General features: G+C 41.7%; 1 protein-coding gene and 1 pseudogene across 4 annotated transcripts in view; both read right to left on the reverse strand.

Moving 5' to 3' along the window:
• The window catches only part of FAT3 (FAT atypical cadherin 3), a gene marked incomplete at its 5' end in the record, with an annotated part of 523,102 nt that overhangs the window by 161,347 nt on the left and 340,128 nt on the right, over nt 1–21,627 (reverse strand). The gene's annotated exons all lie outside the window — the stretch shown is intronic.
• LOC308257741 (translation initiation factor eIF2 assembly protein-like) lies at nt 8,967–10,325 on the reverse strand (annotated as a pseudogene). Its single transcript has 2 exons — nt 10,221–10,325; nt 8,967–9,859 (listed from the first exon to the last, which is right to left on the reverse strand). The product of its transcript is annotated as a translation initiation factor eIF2 assembly protein-like (transcript).

A 21,627-nucleotide genomic window follows, 5' to 3' on the forward strand; every position in this document is an offset into this window, starting at 1 on the left:
AATTTATCAAACTATCCCAGAAGATTTGTTTACTGTTCATTTTCCCTTCCCAAATCATGAGCTCTTTGAGGAAGAAACAGTATTTTATTCATCTTTGTATCTCTAGTAGACACTCAAAATTGCTTCCTGAATGAATAAATGAGTGATGAATAAAAATATAACTGTTTAAATCCCATCTTACTTTCAGGAGCATAGCTTCTCCTCTACAATTAAAATTATATTTCTATCTTTCAATGAATAGATTCCTATAGCTTCCAGCCATTATATGATTGTAATTAAATTAGATATTGCCTTTACTCAAGTCTTGCTTCTTCATTCCTGAAAGAGGGGACCCCTTATACTTCTCTGGAAATGCTACACCTATCATAAGGAACAATTACTAAATTGATGAATTAACTGTGTAAAAAATAGAGCTCCAGATGACAAACATAAAACCAAGGGGAAAAGTAAACTGAAATAAAAGTAAACATGCTTTGATTCCAGAAAGCATTGTGATTCTGAGGAAGGTGGCAGAGAAATATAAGCAACTGGAATATATGATCTATAACTTGAATATGAAACTGTAAACAATACAATTAAAGTAATTCATTCAACAAACATTTATCACTTAATTTTTTTTGTGTGTTGCCATTATGCTAGGTACTGGCATTATGCCCTAATTTAATTTACTAAGGAGACCAAAACAATATCCTTAAATTGTAACAAACAAAAACCAAACAAACCCTATTCTGCTAGAGATGTAAAGAGAGGATAGAGATGAAGGAGTAACCAACTGCACTCCTTTACTCATGGGTGTCTTCTTACTAGCCTAAATGTTTTTTCCCCACTAAAAGAATGAAGCTAAGGCCTCACAGGATCCTTAAGCCACCAGAGGGCAAGCCTCCTTCATTACCCTAGATCTGAGGTGAGAAGAAAGCCATTTGCTATGCAAGGTTACCAAGAAGAACCAAGAGCGAGTCTGGATCCCTGGAATGTTGGTGGACCTGCTGGTTTAAATGCACATCTCGTAAAGCCCGCAGCTCTATTCTTCAGTGGGAAAGAGCTGGGAACATCTGAAAGATGGAGACAAAAGATCAACGCTGTTGATCTGTGCCAGCGTTTCTTACCATGGGCAGTACTGGCATTTGGGGTCATGTAATTCATCATTGTGGGGGAATATCCTGTGCATCTGCAGAGGTTTAGCACCATTCCTGGCCTCTACGCACTAGATGCCCATCCCCACCGGGCTCCCTCCACCCCTCACTATTGTGACAACCAAAAAGTATCTCCAGACATTACCAAATGTCCCCAGGGTGCAAAATTGCCCCTAGTTGAAAACCAGTCAGGTATGTCATGCTTTGAAAGCATTTCTGGTTTAAGAATAAGTGGAATTCAAACCATCAATTAGTTTTCTCACACACATTTCCATATTCAATAAAAATGTCTAACCACTATGCTGTACACCTGCATATATATATATATATATATACCAGAGACCCGGTGCATGAAATTCGTGCATGGGGGGGGGAGGGTTTGTCCCTCAGCCCGGCCTGCACCCTCTCCAATGCGGGACCCCTTGGGGGATGTCCAATTGCCAGTTTAGGCCCCATCCCAGGAATGGGGCCTAAACCAGCAGTCAGATATCCCTCTCATAATCCGGGACTGCTGGCTCCTAACCACTTGCCTGCCTACCGGCTTAATCACCGCCTAACTGCTCCCCTGCTGGCCTGATGGCACCCAACTGCCCTCCTGGCCAGCCTCATGGCCCCCAACTGCCCTCCCCTGTCGGCCTCATGGCCCCCAATTGCCCTCCCCTCCTGGCCTAATCACCCCTAATCACCTCTGCCTCGGCCCCCACCACCATGGCTTTGTCCAGAAGAAGTCAGATGGTAGGAAGATGTCCGGTCTCCCGGTCTAATTAGCATATTACCCTTTTATTAGTATCTACCTAATAAAAGAGTAACATGCTAATTGACCGTACCTTCAGGACGCCCACCAGCTAATCAGGAGTGAGTATGCAAATTGACCCAACAAAGCTGTCGGGTTAATATGCATATGCAGGTGCTGAGCACAGGGTGGGACGCTTGCGTCGTCGCCATGGCGACAATGCAGGTGTTCTGCACCACCCCAGCCGCTCCCAGCCTCTGGGCAGCATGGGAAGGCAGAAAGGCTGCTCCAGCCAGAGCGAAGGCGGTGCCGGCAGTCAGGAGAATGAAGGCTCATTCTTGCACAAATCTTCATTCATGCATCAGGCCACTAGTAGATATATAAAAGGTTATATCTATATATATAAAAGGTTAAGCGACTGTTACGAATGAACGACCGGAACGACCAAAAGGAATGGTCAACCAGTCACTACGATGTGCCCTGACCACCAGGGGGCAGATGCTCAATGCAAGAGCTGCCCCCTGGTGGTCAGTGCACTGCCACAGCCAACCTCCCACAGCCAGCCAACCTCCTGCAGTCCCTCCCCCAATCTGGCAGGCCCTGTTTGGCAGGCCCTGTCTAGCAGCTGGCCCCAATCAGGACTGGGTGAGACATCCCCAATAGGCCCTGATCACCGGCCAGGCCTATGGACCCCACCCATGTATGAATTTCATGCACTGGGCCTCTAGTCTACACTAATAAAAGAAAAAGATGCAAATTGACCATACCTTCGTGACACCCACCAGCCAATCAGGAGTGAGTATGAAAATTAACCCAACAAAGATGGAAGGTTAATTTGCATACACTCTGGGCCTCTGGGCAGCATGGGAAGGCAGAAAGGCGGCTCTGGGCTGGAGCAAAGGTAGAAGGCGGCTACGGCCGGAGCAAAGGCAGTGCCAGCAGCCGGGGGAAGGAAGGCCCATTTTTGCATGAATCTTTGTGCATTGGGCCTCTAGTATAAAATAATATTGAATGTCAACTGTAATTGAAAAATAAAAAAAAATATTTCCTCTCTTAATGATTTTTACTAGAGGTTTTTTTTTGTTTTTTTTAACATAGCTATTTACAAATTTCTTATGTCTTAATCACACAATTTCATCTCTGGTCTTTCATTTATCTTTTTTTAAAACAAATTCGACATATTTATAACTTTTGTTAATAATATGGATAACTTGTCTTCTGGTATTGGTTAAAATAAAACATTGGTGATCTCAAGTCTAAACTTTGATAATCCTTAGATTTCTAAAAAAAAAGACTATGTGGAGTTAAAGCTTGGGAACAGTGCAGCAACATACAGACACTTCCTGATAGTGGCAGGGACCCACAGGCTACATCTAATGAATCTGAGGTGTTCAATCATCCTGGGATGCCATGGCTGGCCAGCATGTTCTCTCATAGTCCTACTAGCACCTTAAGATGTACAGCAGGTGACAGGGAACTGCAAAAATAAAAATCCAGAGAAGAAAAGGAAAAGAACTGGGAGACCAGCCTTAATGGGGGCCCTGGAGAGCATTCACAGAACAGCAGCAGTAGGCAGTGAGAAGCTAGGAGCCTACTGGTGAGACAAAAGACAAAAAGGCATGGGAATGTGGTAATCTGCAGCGCATGTGAAAACAACAGGAAGGGCCCCTACAAAGATGAACACTGGAGACTTTAAAGAAAGCCAGCCCCTGCTCCTCCACCAGGACCTTCTTTGCCCTTGGTCTGCATGCCTCTGCCCCTGTTGAGCAACCACATTATCTGCAACACCTGCTGTGGGGATAGCACCTCTATTCCTCTAATGTTTTGGCAGGCAGGCACTGCACTTGCTGTTTTATAAAATGTTTAATTGCAAACCAATTAAAAATAGGAAGTTACAGCTATCAGACCCTCCTCTTATTTCACACCATGCCTACTTTTTCTTTTCTTTTCTTTTTCTTTTTCTTTTTCTTTTTAAGCACTGTTACATCATGGCTTTTTAAAAAAGCGCTACTTTGACTCTAGCTAAATAACTATTTATGTAACTTTTATTTAATGTTTGTGTCTGTTGGTATACTGTAATTCCCATAAGTTTAGGGGCAATGTTTGTCTTAGTAACCACTGGATACCCAATTTCCTAGCCGGTGAGTTTTGGCCAGTGAGTTTCGATATTTATTTATTTTATAAATGAATCTTTGATTATCCAGTTTGTTCTCTCTCTGAGGGGACCAAATATCAGAAGAAAGCAGAACTGCCAAAGATCAATTTGCTGAAATAAACAATGCAAAGCCAATGTGCTAAAAATCAATGTGTTAAATTCACCAAAACATTTTTTTCTTGTAACTGTTTATAGGTTTAATGAAAATTCATTTACATGGTTTTAATTAGGTGGTTTTAATAGTTTCTAAGGGTTTTAGGGAAGTGACACTTTTCCATTTTGTCTTAAGAGCAGCATTTTAGTGAATGTTCATTTTGTTGAGAGTTAAGAACTGAGTGACTTAGACTTCTGAATAGATTCAACTTGATGATAAATTTGATCTTTTGAGTAATCCCATCCTATTTCTTTTCTATCGTATTAGACAGTTTTCACTTTTCAGTAGCCTGCCCATTGCTACCAACTTGACATATTCCATTTATAGATACCCCAGTTGCTAGGGAATAACAAATGAGCTAATCATTTGAGATGGAATGGTTTTAGACATTCTAGATTTCTTTAGTTGTTTTTGAATGTCATTTTCTATTATTTTAGAGTTTAACAATTTTTATATTTTCAATCAGAGTGACTTAGCCTTAATTTGGCTTCTGGCAATTCACTCGTTAAATTTTATTATATCAAGTGTGAAGATGTTTTAGGCATCTGAGTGTCTTCCATCCTCTGTCATTAAAAATATTTCAAATTTTAGGCATTTTATCATTCTTTTATCAATGACTCAAAGGGTTTATCAGCTTAAACTTGCATTTCTAACAACAAAATTCACCATTTGCTATTGATATGGTTACTCTGCATCTTTCCTCAGCAAATTCGTATGTATGATGAAGATATGGGAAATTAGTGTCATCCTCAATTGTGGTTGTTGATTATGAAATATACATTTCTGAATAATAAACATATTGATAAGAAAATTAAGCCAAAAGTGACTCTTAGTTCTTGAAAAATTAAATATACTTAAAATGCTGGATATAGAAAAGAAAAAGAAAAACCCTGAACCAGAATTTCCTAGAAATTGACAATTCCATTCAATGTGAAGTCCTGCAGACTTCAGAGTCGGTATTTTAGTAAATTTGGTAAAGTGCCTTAGAGATCTAGAGAGAGTTATTTTGGAGACTGAATAATCAAAAAATTTTGAAAATTAGAAATTTTTAGAAATTTAAAAAATATTACCTATTTGTAGAGCAATACTGGAGAGATGGAAAGTCTCCCCAGTGTTAGCACCTGGCGAGGCTTTCGCCACTGTTCCCCTCTTCACTCAGTGGACAGAAATGGTGGAAAGGAGTCTCTATATAAATGTATCAACCTGAAGATTATAGCAAAGAAAAGAAATCTCTGCTTTAAAAAAGCTCTTTATAATCTTCAATTTACATGCTACTAAGAAACTGCCTTAGTACTTTTATTTAAAAAAATCTCAACTGTATCTGAGGGCAACAGATTATAGAAGAAAAGAGTCATTTAAGATACCCTTTAAGATGTTAGACTTCTATAACTGTATAATCAGTTAAAAAAAACCTCTCAAGTAGCAAGTTCCTCCCTTCTTTTCCTCCTCTCCTCCTCCTCCTCCTCCTCCTCCTCCTCCTCCTTCTATCAGATAACTTGGAAGCAGGAATTTATTTTGATACCATCACATTGGGAGCTGTGTTTATAGAAAATGGATGCCTAGGGATAGGAAATTAAACTGAACAGTACACTTTGATAAAGTAGTTGGGGCGTGAATTTTTCTGTTTGAGACCCAAGGTTGAACCTGAAGAGGTTTTTTCAAAGTTGGACTGTAAAATTTTTAATGGCTGTGGACAAAGGTCTTTGGGTCTGACATGGCTAATGTCAAATGTCCAGACTTGAGTGGTTTTTCTAGCTAGACCTGGGCATTCTGCTCTCCACCTAAAAGGGGGGAGACCTCTCTCTTAGGGACAGTTGGCAAGGGAATGATGATCTCATAGTTTTAACAAAGATGTGAGATCATATTTGGCAATTTTCCACTTCCTGTGGATGATTTTCCTTTTGGTGGGTAGCTTAACCAAGTGTGTATTTTTATAATTTCTTTTCTAACATTAGTCAATAGGATTTAGGGTGTTATTTCTTACTCTTGTCTTGTTGTGTTTCTTCTTGTATTCATGTGAATGTTTCAGTCTACTCCCCAACTTTTCCCATTGCTGTGAGAAAAGTTCTAGATAGCAAATGACCAGAATTAGAACAGAAATCATGATGTTGTTGATTCTCAATAACCAATGTGTACTAACTACAGCATAGTTTTAATCCCATCATGGGTTCCCCATGATCCTCCTACTTAATGGTATAAAAATTAGGAGCACAAAGAAATACTTATGTTAGATAAATCTCTGGCAAAACTCAAAAGCAAAATTTAAACAATTTTTGTAATAGTTGCTGTTATCCCTGCCACTTCCAATGAGGCAATTAATCCAAAATTTAATACATATGTAACATCATGACTGTGTATTTAATAACACCTAGGGTCAAATCATCTTCATTATGAGACTTACTCTAATTAAAATGAAAGTGGTATACAACACCAAACCAAATTCACATAGATAGTATATCATGGTGAATTGCAAAAATGGCCACGCAATTTCATAGCTTCCTGTATCAAGAAGTGAATTCTATTTCTATTTCCCTGGCTTTTGAATCAGGTCTGGCTTGGTGTTCTGGACTGAATGTTTGTGTGTGTCCCTCCAATTCATAAGTTGAAATATAATCTCCAATGTAATGATATTAAAGGATGGGGCCTTTAGAGATCATTAGGTCATATGGATGGAAGGAACCCTTATAAATGGGATGAGTGCCCTTATAAAAAAAGACCAGAGAGCTAGTTGGGTCTATTTTTGTGTGTGTGTGTGTGAGGATATAATGAGAAGTTGGCAATTTTCAACCCAGAAGAAGGCTCTCACTAGACCCCAACCATGCTGGCACCCTGATCTTGGACTTTATAATCAGTCTGTGGAACTCTGTTATAGCAACCTACGCTAAGACATTTGGTGACTTGCTTTGACTAATAAAATGCAGTGGAAGTGATGCTGTATGCGTTCTAATTCTAAGCCTCAACAACCTTCGTGGTTTCTGCTCATGCTACCCTTTAAACTCTGAGATCACTATGTGACCTAGTTAGAAAATAAGAGGCCAGTGGAGGAGAACAAAGCACCTCAGATGCCAGCCTGCCCACAGCCAGACATACAAGTGACTCTGTCCTAGATCAACCAGTCTTCTCACCAGCTGACCATAATCTCCTGAAAAGCCCAGCAGACATCAGCCCAGCCAGGGAAGATAACAGCAACTGAGCAATCCACAACTTTGTGAGATAAATAAAATGGCTGTTGCTTTAAGCCACAAAGTTTTGTTACACGACAATAAGTGACTGATGCAATTGTGTTTTATATTTTACTAAAAGCCTGGTGCACGAAATTCGTGCACAGGTAGGTTCCCTAGGCCTGGCCTGTGATCAGGGCCAATCTTCCCCAACTGCCAGCAGCTCACCCCACCCCCACCACCTGTGGTCACTGGTCGCCCTCTGTGTGTGGGGCTATTGCCAGGGCGATTGGGGCCCTAGGGCCACCTGCATCTGCCGCCACCCATCCCCAGTTCCCCATTCCCCAACGGGCGATCAGAGCCTGTGGGCTGGGAGCAGCTCCTGCATTGAGCATCTGCCCCTTGGTGGTCAGTACGCATTATAGCCGACCTTCTTCTGCAGTCGGGTTGATTTGCATATTACACTTTTATATATATAGATACCTTTGCCTCTTCAGGAGCAGTCCCTATCAAAATTGAACTCAATAAATACCTCACAATTGGCAGGATCATCAAAGATGCTACATTTCTATGTCATAAGATGGAGCCATAGCTACAGACAAGACAAACCTTTAAAAAAATTCCTTGGGCAGTTGATGTTTACACCATTAATGTTGCAATTAATATTTGTTTCAACTGAAAGTTTGTTAGGATTACTGAAGCTTTTCATAGTACATGTAAATTAAGCCATTCTTTCATTCCTTCACCAGGACACAGTTTTTATTTATTTTTTGTTTTTAAACAGAATTTTATTGATTTCAGAGAGAAAGGGAGAGGAAGGAGAGATAGAAACATCAATGATGTGAGAGAATAATTAATTGGCTGCCTCCTGCACAGCCCCTACTGGGGATCAAGCCGGCAACCCAGGTATGTGCCCTTTACCAGAATCGAGCCATGGACCTTTCAGTCCACAGGTCAATGCTCTATCCACTGAGCTAAATCAGCTAGGGCCAGGACAAAGTTTTTTTTAAAAAAATCAGCTTTACTGAGATATAATTTAGATGCCATAAAGTTCACTTGTTTAAAATGTGCAATTAAATGTTGATGTTTTTTAATGTTTAAGATCTATTTATTATACCATATTTACAAGTAACAAAGTCCCTCTGTTCCCCCCCTTCCCCGGTTAATATACATGAATATAAAAAACTATTGATTTCCACATTGCTCACCCCACCCTCATCCAACTGGGTTAATAGGAAGTTGTGAACCATAAACAGACTCCTGAAGTAGCTGTGGTTTCCTCCTTAACTTAGTCTTGAACTCTAGCACCCTAGTCAGTCATCCTCTTGCTGATTTCTTTTCAGTTTAAGAAAATTGATGAGTTTGTGAGCATCTTCCTGTGTAGAGAGCCACAAAGTCCTGGGGCAGTCGATAACTCAGAGCCTGGGTTGAACTGTAACTTCACTGTTTCCAGGGGTCCTCAAACTTTTTAAACAGGGGGCCAGTTCACTGTCCCTCAGACCGTTGGAGGGCCGGACTATAGTTTAAAAAAAAACAACTATGAACAAATTCCTATGAGCACTGCGGGCCTGGGACGAGTCGGCTGCTAAGCAGGACAGGCAGCGGCACCCGGCGGGCCAGATAAATGTCTTCAGTGGGCCGCATGTGGCCCACGGGCCTTAGTTTGAGGACCCCTGGAAGCTGTAGAATCCTGCTCCAGAGCCCCTCCTTCCCTAAAATCACCTTTTAATTTTCTTCCAGATATTAGTTCTTCCCAAGTAAACAGCAGTGAATCTGTTACTTCACCCAATGGATTAAAATTGATTAGACGCACCTCCTCCCTACTGTCTTGATATATATCCAATACAAAGTCTTCATCTAAGAATTTATACTATCTGTGTTTCTTCAGGAAGTCTTGTATACATCTGAAAATCTCATCCCTTTGTTTAGAAATATGATCACAGCATTGTGTGCAGTCCCTCTGAGAAATACCAATAAGCTTGTTTTTTCTTGAGAAAATATTGGCACTCAGCCCCAGTAATTAATTCACACCATTTTCAAAGCTCAGATTCCATACCAGCATCTGCGGAATCATCAGTGCAATGGACAACTGGCTGAATGAAGTCACAAGTGATGATAGCAGAACTCCTGAGCAGTAGAAAGATGTCGCTATGGGTTTTAGATTTCAGAAAATGATTCATTGCTATCCAGTACTCATCCCTTGGGGTACTCCAGGTAAGCTTAGGAAATACACTGCCCCCAGGGCATCAATAGCTTCTTGGAGTCTAGTGGGGAACTCAGGAAATTCGGGTGCTTACGTGTGACTGTTTTCCTCATCCAACCACTGCCTTTCTTCTGCCTCATCATCCCCACCCGACTGAGAAGCTGTTGGAGGAGCTTCTCTTGCTCAGACCACCAGAGTTCCCTCATGGAATAAATAATCCTTCACATTCGGAGGGAGAGGAAAAAAGACACTCTTGACGGGAAGGCTTAGGAACACAGTGTGTACCACGCAGAGAACTGACAGTGCAACACATGCTCCTTCTACGTCTTACACCACCTGCTGCAGCCTCTCTCTTTCTCGCAGCACCCTTTCAAACCCACTTCCCCAATGCTGGAAGTGCCCACCGAGCTACAGTGGCTCAAGGACTACTCTGGTCCATAAAGCACGTAGAAAGTGACAGAAAAGGCAGCGGAGGAAGAGAATCATGGGGTGTACTTTTAGTGTACACTCATACACTCACACACAGAGTTTGAGTCCCAGAAGAGGAATTCTGAAAGTGTTGAGAATGGGACTTTAAGAAGAACATGGCTCCCTCACCCCAGTTTCTCTCGTAGATGGGCTTGTACTGCCCAAAGGTAATCCCGTAAGGCCAGGTGGTAGAGGGGGAGGAGGGGGACGCACCTCTAAGGATGCCCTGGGGGCACCTGCACATCCTCTTATAACTTGCTCAGGGCTGTGTCTCATCAGTAGTGTGAGCTTCTCTGGAGACTGCTGCCTCAGATTCATGCTTTCTTCTTTCGACCCCTTCCCAAAGCAGTCTTAAATGGTTTTTAGTATGTTTATAGAGTTGTGCAATCACCAAAATCCAATTTTCATCACCCCCAAAAGGGACACAGCTTTTTACTTCATATTTTTCGAACAATAGCTGATAAGACACTTTACTATTCAATAGCTGATAAGACCCTTTACTATCCCATTTAACTTGTAATAACATATTTCCTGCATTTGCTCAGGTAGCCCTTATTGTACTATATGCAGTGTGTGCTTGTTAACTAAAGATATGCTATGGCATTTAGAATCCAGGACTATCACACATAAGTAAATCCTCAGAGGATAGCAAATGCTGAGTTCAAATATTATTTGCATTAAAGGAGCTGTTCAATAGGTTTTGAGTTTGAAGTCCTGGTGTAGGTGAATAATAATTCATTTTTTAAATGAAAACATTTTACGTGAATTTAGATGGCTATTAAGATACTTCAAATTATCATTAATAAGATGGAGAAGAGTTAGTTAAGTTCCAGAAGCTGGAGCATTGAATCAATCTAGAAATGGAGATGAAGAAAATGGGAAAACTGGATAGAGTTGAGACTTCTCAAAGTATTAGGAAATGCTTTTAACACTCTCTCACCCAGTATACAATACTGTCAGATTAAAAGTCCTTCCTCACTAAATGCTTCACAGTTTAATATCTCATGACATGTTTTAAATAAAAATGTATTTCTAATCGTATGGCAAAAAGTAGCTGGAGAATAGATTCACTTTATAGAAACAAACTCTATAGCTCACCTTGTGTATACCTATTTCTTAAAGAAAAGTTAATTTGATTATATTTTAAAGCATTTTAAATTATAGGTTAAAGCAACTATATTGGCAGTGGCTTCTTGTTTCATTTTCAGTGTATCAGGGTCTAGATAAAAGAAGATAATCAATCCCATATTTTCGAAGATGTTAAAGTGCTCCTGGAGATCAATCAGTAAATATTCCACAACAATTTTTGGGGCCTCAGCCGTAGGCACTGTGTTAAGCAGTGAGAGGATACAGATGAAAATCAACCTCTTTTTCGACTTTAAAGATATCCTCTGGGATATCTCTGGAAAGTGGACATGTTTCAAATTCCAGACCCTTATATTCTACAAGTTCCAGTCATAAATAACACTAATTAAACCCCTATGGTATTAAAAAAAAAAACTCAAGGAAGAGTAATGCAACAAACTTTTATTGTGCTAAGGGAGACTTAAGGGTGAATAATGCTCTACCTCTGAAGGAGTAAGCTCACAGCATCACTCTCAGCTTTCCACCACATTTCCCTTAAACAGAGGAAGGACAATGGAAAGTTCCATCTCACTTGGACTTTTTCCAGTGTGTCTTAGGAAGAAGGTCCATTTATTAATTACTAATACTACAAAGAAGGTTTGAGGAGACTTACTAGAAAAAGTGTGTGTGTAGAGACGTATGTCATTAAAATTATCTCTATATATAAAACCTTAATATGCAAATAGACTGAATGGTGGAACAACCAAACCACCGGTCACTATGCCATGTGCTGACCACCAGAGGGCACGTGAGGAGGAACATGGCGGGCGTCGGACACAGCAAGATGGTGGAGCAGGTGAGCAGGGGCGCCAGACCAAGGTGGGGCACCAATCACTGTCATCGGAGCGAGCCTCTGGTGGTTACTGAAATTTCTTTGCTCCTGCATGCCACGATCCCGCCTGGCTCTTGCACCCGCTGCCAGTGCTGGAGCCAGCGGGTGCTGGAGCCACTGCTCGCACCCACTGCCAGTGCTGGCCCCACTCACACCCACAGCCGGCGCCAGAGCTGCCGCCCACACCTGCTGCCGGCACCATCAGCAGGTATGAGCAGCGGCTGCTGGCCCCGATCGCCCTGAGGACTTCTCCACCTCCCCCTGCTCCTGCGGGGTGATCTGGGCAGCAGTTGCTGCTTGCAACCCCTGATGGCGCCAGCCCTGTTTACACCCGCTGCTGTCGCCAGTCCCAATCGCTCCGTGCTGTCAGTGGGTGCGAGCGGTGCTGGTGCCATCAGCGTGTGGGAGCAGTGGTGGTGGTGGGAGTGGGGCTGCTAGCATACAGGGGACCGGGGTGGGGGGGTATGGAGGGGGTGCGGTGGGAGGGGCCAGGTGGGGGTGTAGAGGATGGGCCAAGGCCCACCCCACCCCTGTGCCCACCACAGCCTAGCAGCCCGTAGTTCCTTTCAAGGTGCATGAATTTGTGCACTGGGCCCCTAGTATATATATAATTTTATTATGTATATGGGAAAAATGGCAAGAGCTAGGGGTGTGAGTGTGGTAGGGATAACAATATGAGAAAATCAAAGCTAAGGGAAGCTACTAGTGTTTAGCACAATGCTGCTCTATAATAGATGGCTAATGTAATAAAGGAGGAAATTGCCCCAAGCCCCAGCTCTAAACTTGGAGATCCTGCTGCATTTTCTTTCCTAGTGAATGACCTAAAAGACATTGTTCTGAGCAGCACCTTTACAAAATATTCAGAGACAGGTGGACATATCTGTGTAGTACAATAATGTCAATAAAAAATCAAGAACATAATGCTGTAAAAATATTTCCATAGGAAGCCAGTGTAACTTGATCCATGTACATGGTTTTCTGGCAATCTGACTTGATACGAAAGATAAAGCATAGAGAACCAAAGGCTAACATTCCGCAGCCATTCCTTTGGGAGTTTCAACTTATAGGAGATGCAGAGCAAGCCACTCAATCTTAAGATCATTACAATTTACCTTCAGAGCACCTGTTCTCTGATGGGTTTGCTCTGCATTAGGATTGAGTACAGAGAAACTAATGTTCACTAGTAGAAGTTCATTGATACGCAAATATTTACTGAGCACTTACTGGGTGTCAAGTACTAATCTAGAGGCTGGAGATTCAGTGGAGAACAATATAGATTTGGTCTCAACCATTACGCAGTTTATAATCTGTAGAGAGGGTAGAGAAATTAATAAAAAATAGGTAAAAAATTTTAAAATATACCTTTAGATGCTAAGTGCTACGAAGACACTTGCAATAAAGATTAAGAAAGAGTCTGACTCCATTTTTTCTGGCTGCTAACAGCTTTCAGGCTCCACCACATGCTCTTCTCTCTTTGCCCCACATCTGGGCAAGTAGATGAGAAAGCTCAGGTACTCCCGCCTTCATGCTGGTAAGAAGTGCCAACCACTTCAGCAGCAGCTCCACAGCAGGAACACTCACTTCAGCCCCAGCCCCAAGCACATGCAACCCCACGCCAGTCTCCTTTCCCTACTTTCTCAAGCCATTTTTGGACCAGCTTGAGGGTTTAGTCTGCTTTCCCCAGAAAGTGAATTATTCCAGTAATGAACCCTTCATAACCTCTTGGTGAACGTGTGGCATCTTGTCTAGAGATTCAACCCAAAATTTGGTAGGAGGGTCCATCTCACCTCTGAGGAGTGACCACATCATGAAAAGAGGGCAAAGTCACAGGATTAATAAGCACAGTAGGAACAGAAGCAATTTATTTGGGGGCTCCAGCTCAGAAATTCCACATGTTTTTTTTTTTCGCTGGATGCTATTGATGCTTGATCACAGCAAGTCACCAAGCTAAGGCTCTACCTCTTGATGGGAGAAACTACAAAAATGTGTGGCCATTGTTACAATTCATCTTGGTTATCTATCTGAATCCAGTTTGGCATCATCCAGTTCACCCTTTCCATTATAATGTCCCTATCACGCTGAACACAGAACCTGCATATCCTAGGCACTGAAGGAATGGTTGTGGAAATGAACTAAAATCAATTTTAAATGAAGAGCAATGTAATAGCTAAACCATAAGAGTAAAAATAACGTCTTTCATAAAACGTTTTTAAAAAAACTCTTCCATATATGTTCATACATCATCTCCTATCATCCACATTCTTCAGTCATTTTAAACACAGCAGTATCAAACCTAGGTCTGCTGTCTGACAAAGCCATTCCAGATAGTTCTACTTTCTAATAACGTAATTGGCCACCTGATCTGTAGGAGGCTGAGTCATCTGAGCCTCCTGACAGACCTGTGAGAGGGAATAAAAGGGCTCACCTTCAGAAGTACAAGGGCAATACACACACTTGCATGTCAGCAAGGATGTACAAGTTATGTTAGCTGAAGTGCTGAAAAGATGCCTCCAGTGTAAGCAAACAGGTATATTTATAGATACTGCTGCTTTCCCTAGTCCTTAAAATGCCCTTTGGCTTTTGCATCCATTGAGCAAAATATTCACTGACTATGCTAGGACTGTGCTAGGTATTGGGGACAATGAAACATGCCTTGTTTTTGCCTTGAAGAAGGACATTAACAATAGTTGATATATTGCTATTGGCAAAGCATTTTGCTAGTCTCTCTACATATGCTCTCCACACAGCAGTTAAAACCACCTAATGAGGTGCTATTATCTTCCCCATTTATCAGATGAGGATACTGAAAACTATCATAGATAACAAATTTGCTGTATTATCATTCAACAAATAAATGGCAGAATCTTGATTCAAAACACCTTGGTCAGCTTGAACCAAGACCCAGGCATTTTGCAGCCTGTAACAATGGGTTTCTCCCAGCCTTACAAATGTTCCATTGGTTTCCATTCTCTTAGAGGACATTAGACCTCTGCTACAGTCATAAAAGGGAAACCTCCCTCCTTTCCCTAAAGAATCTCTCTAGAGTCCATCTCTACACCATTGTGATTCACTTGGGATGATGGAATTATAAGACAAAGAGGCCCTGGCGAGTGAACTGCTTCCTCCTCATGGTCACATCCCAAGTACACATTCAGTGAAGAAGAAAATTAAAATACATGGACTCTAAGTCAAACTCACCCGTGTGAGAAACACTGCAGTTTCCAGAGTTGTTGCAACATGCAGAGTCAAGAACTTTATGGAAATGAGTAAAACTAAAATACATGTATATTTACAACAAAGAAGGAACATTTTTCTTTCTATCCACCCCCCCAAAAAAGATGTATAAGGGCTTCTTTTTTGCAGAAGACAAGAGTAGACCAATCCTGGGGTCATATTCTGATGGTGAATGAAAAAGGGATACTTAAACAGAATCGGCATGATGAGCACATCATTTCATTTAGGAAGAATCACAGATGAAGCCAAGCACACTTACGAGGTCTTTATAGGTCGGCTGCTGAAAATTAGCTTCTGGCAACTGTGGGAAATAACTACCCTTGTGCCTCCTGTGAGTCTCTCATTCAAGCCCCAAGTTTTGCATATTTTCCCACGTTTCTTTCATCTTACTGATATCCCCACTAGTGTGTGATTGGGTAGCAATCCCCTCATACCTGGAGCTGCCCTTTCTTAACTGGCTGGCTTGCTCTCAGTCCCTTTTCTTACTCCAAAGCCCCCTTTCACTAGATAAATTATCTTTATATACAACTTCCATCATGTCACCATTCTGCTCAAAAACCTTTCACTGTTCTATATTTCCTATGGTCAAAACTACTACCTCATTCTCTCCACCCCCACACTTATCTCCAAATCCTATCTCCCTTGGCATTTAGGCCACTCTAGTCACAGTCTCCCAAGGGTGCCATATCCATCCCTGCACACTTGGATCATACATATCCTCTCATTTTACAGGGATCCTCTTCTTATCTAAGGCCAGATCAAGTCTCTAATCTTCCATGAAGTCCCCTTTGGTAAGCTCAGCCCTTAATTCTTACAGGACATACACATTGTTTCTCACAATTGGACACATAATGTGATTACATTCGGTCCTACAGTGAATTATGGCATTAATTGTGCTATTCTGGTGTCCCAACTGTTTAAGAATAACCTTGAGTATAACCACTATGTTTTATGTGTTAGAAGTAAGCATGTGTATGTAAGTGTGTGTGTGTGCATATATGTATCTGTAGTTATTTACTAGGGGCCCAGTGCACGAATCTGTGCACCTTGAAAGGAACTGTGGGCCACGAGGCAGCAGTGGGCACAGGGCCAGGTCTCGGCCCATCCTCTGCACCCCCGCTCAGCCCCTCCTGCCACGGCCCCTCGGTCTCCTGTCTGCTGGCAGCCCCCCTCCCACCGCTGCCACTCCCACATACTGACGGGGCTGGCCCCGCTCACACCCGCTGACAGCACGCAGAGCAACTGGGACTGGTGCCAGCATCGGGTGCAAGCGGGGCCAGTGCCGTCAGTGGGTGCAAGTGGCTGCTGCTGCCCCGATTACCCCTCAGGAGCAGGGGGAGGTGGAGAAGCCCTGAAGGGAGATCGGGGCTGGCAGCCACCACTCGCACATGCTGATGGTGCCGAGCAATAGGAGCTGGTGCCAGAGCAGCGGCTCTGGCACTGGCAGCAGGTGCAAGTGCTCGGCGGGAGCATGGGACATGGGAGCAAAGAATTTTTATTAACCACCAGAGGCTTGTCCTAATGACAGTGACCGGCGTACCACCTTGGTCTGGCGCTCCCGTTCACCTGCTCCACCATCCCACCGCAGCCGATGCCCACCACATCCCGCACTCTGCCGCCTGCTGCTGACGCCCGCCATGTTCCATGCGCAACCCCTGGTCAGTGCACATCATAGCAACCAGTTGTTCGGTTGTTCCACCATTCAGTCTATTTGCATATTAGGATTTTATATATAGAGATTGTATTAGCTATGGTCTGTTAACCAAATCTCATACCAAATATTTGCCTATTCTCACAAATAACTATTTACATAAATTTAATATAAAATTAAATATTCCCACAGCATTTTATTACATTATTGATAAATTAGATTTTTAAAATGTAGGCTCATTGCCCTATAATCCCAAATGAGATACAAGGAAAAGTTAAGGATTTTGTCAGGTAACTCCAACACTTTTCTCTTTTTTAAAAAAGCAATAAAATAACCAAGACCTTGGTTTTTATAATAGCTGTGGATTTTCCTTCATGAATCATTCATTCATTCATTCAGTTAAATATTTCTAGACTGCCTATGAGATGCCAGGTACTGTGGCAGGTATCAAGAACATTATTGGTATCAAAACTCTCTGTGGATAGTTTGTATTAAGCCAAAAGGGAAATTGAGTTTTATAAGAGAAATATATATATGCAAACTGACAGATATTCCAAAGTCTACTGATAGCCGAATTAGGCTGAGGGACAAATTTGGTTTTCCTGATTTAAAACACACACACACACACACACACACACACACACACACACACACACACAACCTTGTTCCAGCCCTGTTCCATTTCTATTTCGACCTCTACCATGGGCAGACACAGTTCGATTGAGGTTGGTCAGAACTATTTAATTACCATAGACCTACTCAGTTTTTCTCTATTACTCTTTCTTTGGGTTGGGGGATTATGATGTGGATGGCTTAGAGGACAGAGATTGGAAAAGCCAGTACACTGAGCTCCTGAATTTTAGTGTGGGAAGTAAAGTTTCTTTGCTTTTTAATGAATTCTTGGTCAACCGCATGGCTTTGCTCCAAAAATGTCCTGCTGGAGTGGAGGATTATCTTACATGGGTCATTACACTTCCAAGCTCTAAGCCCCAGAATGAGCATTAAATTAAAATTCCCTGCACCTTGTAGGCAGCACATCATGACAGTCAAAAGATGCGAAAGTGCTAAATGAGTTCTGAGCAATAATATTATCACTACTGCACATTTATCGAGTTCAATAGGGTGCTAAGTACCATATAGACAGATAATACAAGCAGATTCCACACAAAAAAGCAACAGCAATGGTCTTATAAGGACTCGCCCATTCATTTGCTCTAGGAACAGACACCGTAACTAAAATTGTTAGAAATAGTCTCTTTTCAAAAGTATGCTCAAGGCTGTCTATGCCTTTTTGTTTAATTTAAAAGTGGCCGATTTTCTAGTTATCACGTATGAATGTGGCCACGTCTCCTAATTTCAAAATGACCGTAAGAATGCTGCAGGCTTACACTGAAGAACTTCATCCCCTTGCAACTGGAAATTATGAATGGGGTTTTCTGGGCCATCTTAAATAAATCAGTTGTAAAATATGATATACATACCATTATGTTTTTTTAGTCAACTAACAAAATAAATGTTTTCAGAATTAATAACATTGCCTTTTTATACTAGCCTTCAATTTTCTGAAAAAAAAAGCATACATTTGAAAGCCAAAATAACTTATAGTTCAGTCTAAAATTGAAGTGCAAATATTCACAGATAAAAACCATGAATCAAATGTCCTATTTTTAACAACTCTAGACACCAGCAGAGGAAAAGTTAAAGTACAATACATCCAATATGTATGTATAAGAACCAATATGCATGTGGTTGAGCACAAAGAATAATTTTGCATATACAAAAACTAATTGAATTTCAGAATCCTGACTTTCTTTATTTAAATGCCAGCCCATCAGGGTTATAAGAAAAAAAAATCAAGCACTTTAGAGAAAATGGGTTATAAACTGTCATTGTTGAGTTTAGTGTTCTGACAACTTTGAAAGTAGCTGTAATGTAATTTCCCAAGTTGGTAGCTAAAATAATGGAACATCTGGATGCCATTGAAATGTATGACAATCAAGAAGAGAACAGAAAAGCAGTGGGAACAATACTTTCCCTTTGATTATAATTCTTTGTGGTTTTGAACTCTGACTCCAAACCTGGGTTGTGGCAGTCCAGGGCAACTCCCTTTGCTAAGATTCACCCATCATTCCTGATCATATGAGTCCATCTCTGGGCCTACTTATTGCTTCCAGCAGCTGTACTTTCCACTGGCTTGTCTTCCTAATCTGCTGTCAGACCTCATGCCCGAACACCTGTGTGTAGTGGTAAGCAGCGTGCAATGTCACATGTAAACTGGTCAGAGTGCTGATTTCAACCTCAAATTCTGCGTCTGGCCTTTGGAAATATAGGCATCTCCAGAAAATACCGTTTATTAGGCAACCACAGAGACATTCTATTCTTCTGAGAACAAGTGATCCTTGTGGATGACATAATGAAGTTTAACTGTAGAGACAAATGAACCAGTTAGATTTGTCTTACCAACTAGCAGCCTCATGGATGGTGCTGCCTTCTATGGTTTGTGGACTGGTTTTGTCATTTGGCAGGTGTCTAACATTATATGTGATGTTGTTAGAAATATCTGGGCACAGGCCTACATAGCTGACCCTCCTCCCAGATAAGAACTAATCGTAACTGAGTTAAGATCCATTTTTTCCTTCCTGAGTCTAACCCAGCCGTGGGAAAACTACGGCCCGCGGGCCGGATCCGGCTGTTCTATCCGGTTCTCTTGCTCTCCCCTCCGCTCCTTTACTTTGAATTTATATTAGTTCACATAAACACTCCATCCATGCTTTTGTTCCGGCCTTCCGGTCCAGTTTAAGAACCCATTGTGGCCCTCGAGTCAAAAAGTTTGCCCACCCCTGGACCGCAACAGGGAGGAGGGGAAAACATTTTTTTTTTCCATCCAATCCACTTTGAGTCTAGTAAGTATAACCTCAGTGCCAGGAGGAAAACAAAAAGTCATTAAGGACCTTGTAATCTGCGGCCTCACAATAGACACATATTCATGAATTATATATTTCTTTACATTTTTACCCTCAAAAAAGGATATTCCATGGAAGTATGTTATTTTTCTTGCCCTTCCTGACTAAAAAAAGTGTTTCAAGGTTGTCTGCAAGTGGAGTCACTCTGAGTGCAGAGATGACTTATTCTTGGCGTACATGCTAGCCTCTCTAGAGGCCCTTGTACTTCACAGCTCCAAGCTGAAACTGATGGGCACACGCAGGGGCTGCCCTTCTTCCTGCTCCTTCTACTTGCATCATCTGTGGGATTTTGCTTTTAAACATGGACGGCATATGTGCCCTCTCAAAGACACATCAAGCCTCAGCTACAGTTTGGTTTGGATCTTGTCCCTCTTTTTACACCATAATTTGTCACCAGTACAGAATGCAGACAGCGATGCCAAATGTGAATGCCGCTTGCATGCCCACATTTGGCAAATATTTACCCAGATCTTTAATTTGGGATTTAATAGTCTATCATCTAATAGATGATTTCTACGGCACTGTTTAGTGCTGAAATTTTATGATTCTCTGGGGTTCTTTTGCACTTTTGTGAACAGAAGCTTACAATGAATCATTTTGCCTTCAATGAGAAAATGTTATAAGGTAGAATATTAATAGCTGCCCAATGCTGTCATATTCTACAGTGGAAGAGAGGGGAGTAGTTCACTTTGTGTGTAAAACCTTCAGCTGTCTATGTTTCCATATTTAGGTTTTACATGTTCAGGTTTCTGATATAATTTTCCAAATGACATGCTATAATATAATATGCAGGAGTCTTTTCCCCCAAGTGTTTCAGAGATGTTGATGTAAAAATGTCCTTGCTCTATATTTTTTCTTTCAGTTAGTGAATCATATAAGGTAGTCTTCACAATCCTAGCCAAACGAAGGAATTCACTCATATCTGTGTGCAGTCTGGTCAAGTGCCTGATACAACCTGTTAGATGACATCCTACCATGTCCAGGGTCTTTCTTCCAGCTGACCCACAGGCAGAAGAGAGGGAAAGTAAAGTGGGCACCGAACCCACCACCGAGTGCGAACAGGGGACGCAATCTTCCAGAATAAGTGACAGACCGCCCATCACTTAAGATCATTATTAAAAAACCTACCACATGCACTCTCATGCAACTGAAAAACGAACAAACTGAATGTGAATTGGCTAATATAAAAAACGCCACAAAATAAATTGATAAATGCAAAAGAAGGGGTTATGAAACAATATGCAGAGCATTATTTCAATCTTTTTGACAAATTTTATGCAGAATCATAAGTAATGTGTGAGCTTATATATACACAAATGCAAAATGAAGTTTTGAAAGTTTATATTCCAAAATGTAAAAATTGATCATTATTACATGGGAAATTATGAGTGTTACATTTTTTCAGAAACAGAAAAAAAATTGCTTATCTCTCTCTCTCCTTTTTTTTTTTTTTTACAATGAACATGTATTCTATAGTACATATTTCTGGTACATCATAGTTACCCATTTCTAATCCTATCTAATAAAGAGGGAATATGCTAATTAACCATCACTCCATCACAAAGATGGCTGCACCCACAGCTGAGGCCAAGTTCTCATAAGGAGCCTTAACAAGCAATCAGCAGGGACCTGAGGCTACGCCCTCCCCCGCCCCTGTGGGGCTTGACAGGAGATCTCAGGCCTTGTTCCCCACCTGGCGGGGTTTGACAAGGGACCTCAAGGTGTGCTTCCCGTCCTGGTGCTGGGCTAGGTCGGGACCTCAGGCTGCTCCCCTGGCCCCAGCACCAGGCCGGGGGACCTCAGGCACGCCCCCCA

The sequence above is a fragment of the Plecotus auritus genome (genome assembly GCF_963455305.1).
Source record: "Plecotus auritus genome assembly, chromosome: 9".
Taxonomy (NCBI): Eukaryota; Metazoa; Chordata; class Mammalia; order Chiroptera; family Vespertilionidae; genus Plecotus; species Plecotus auritus.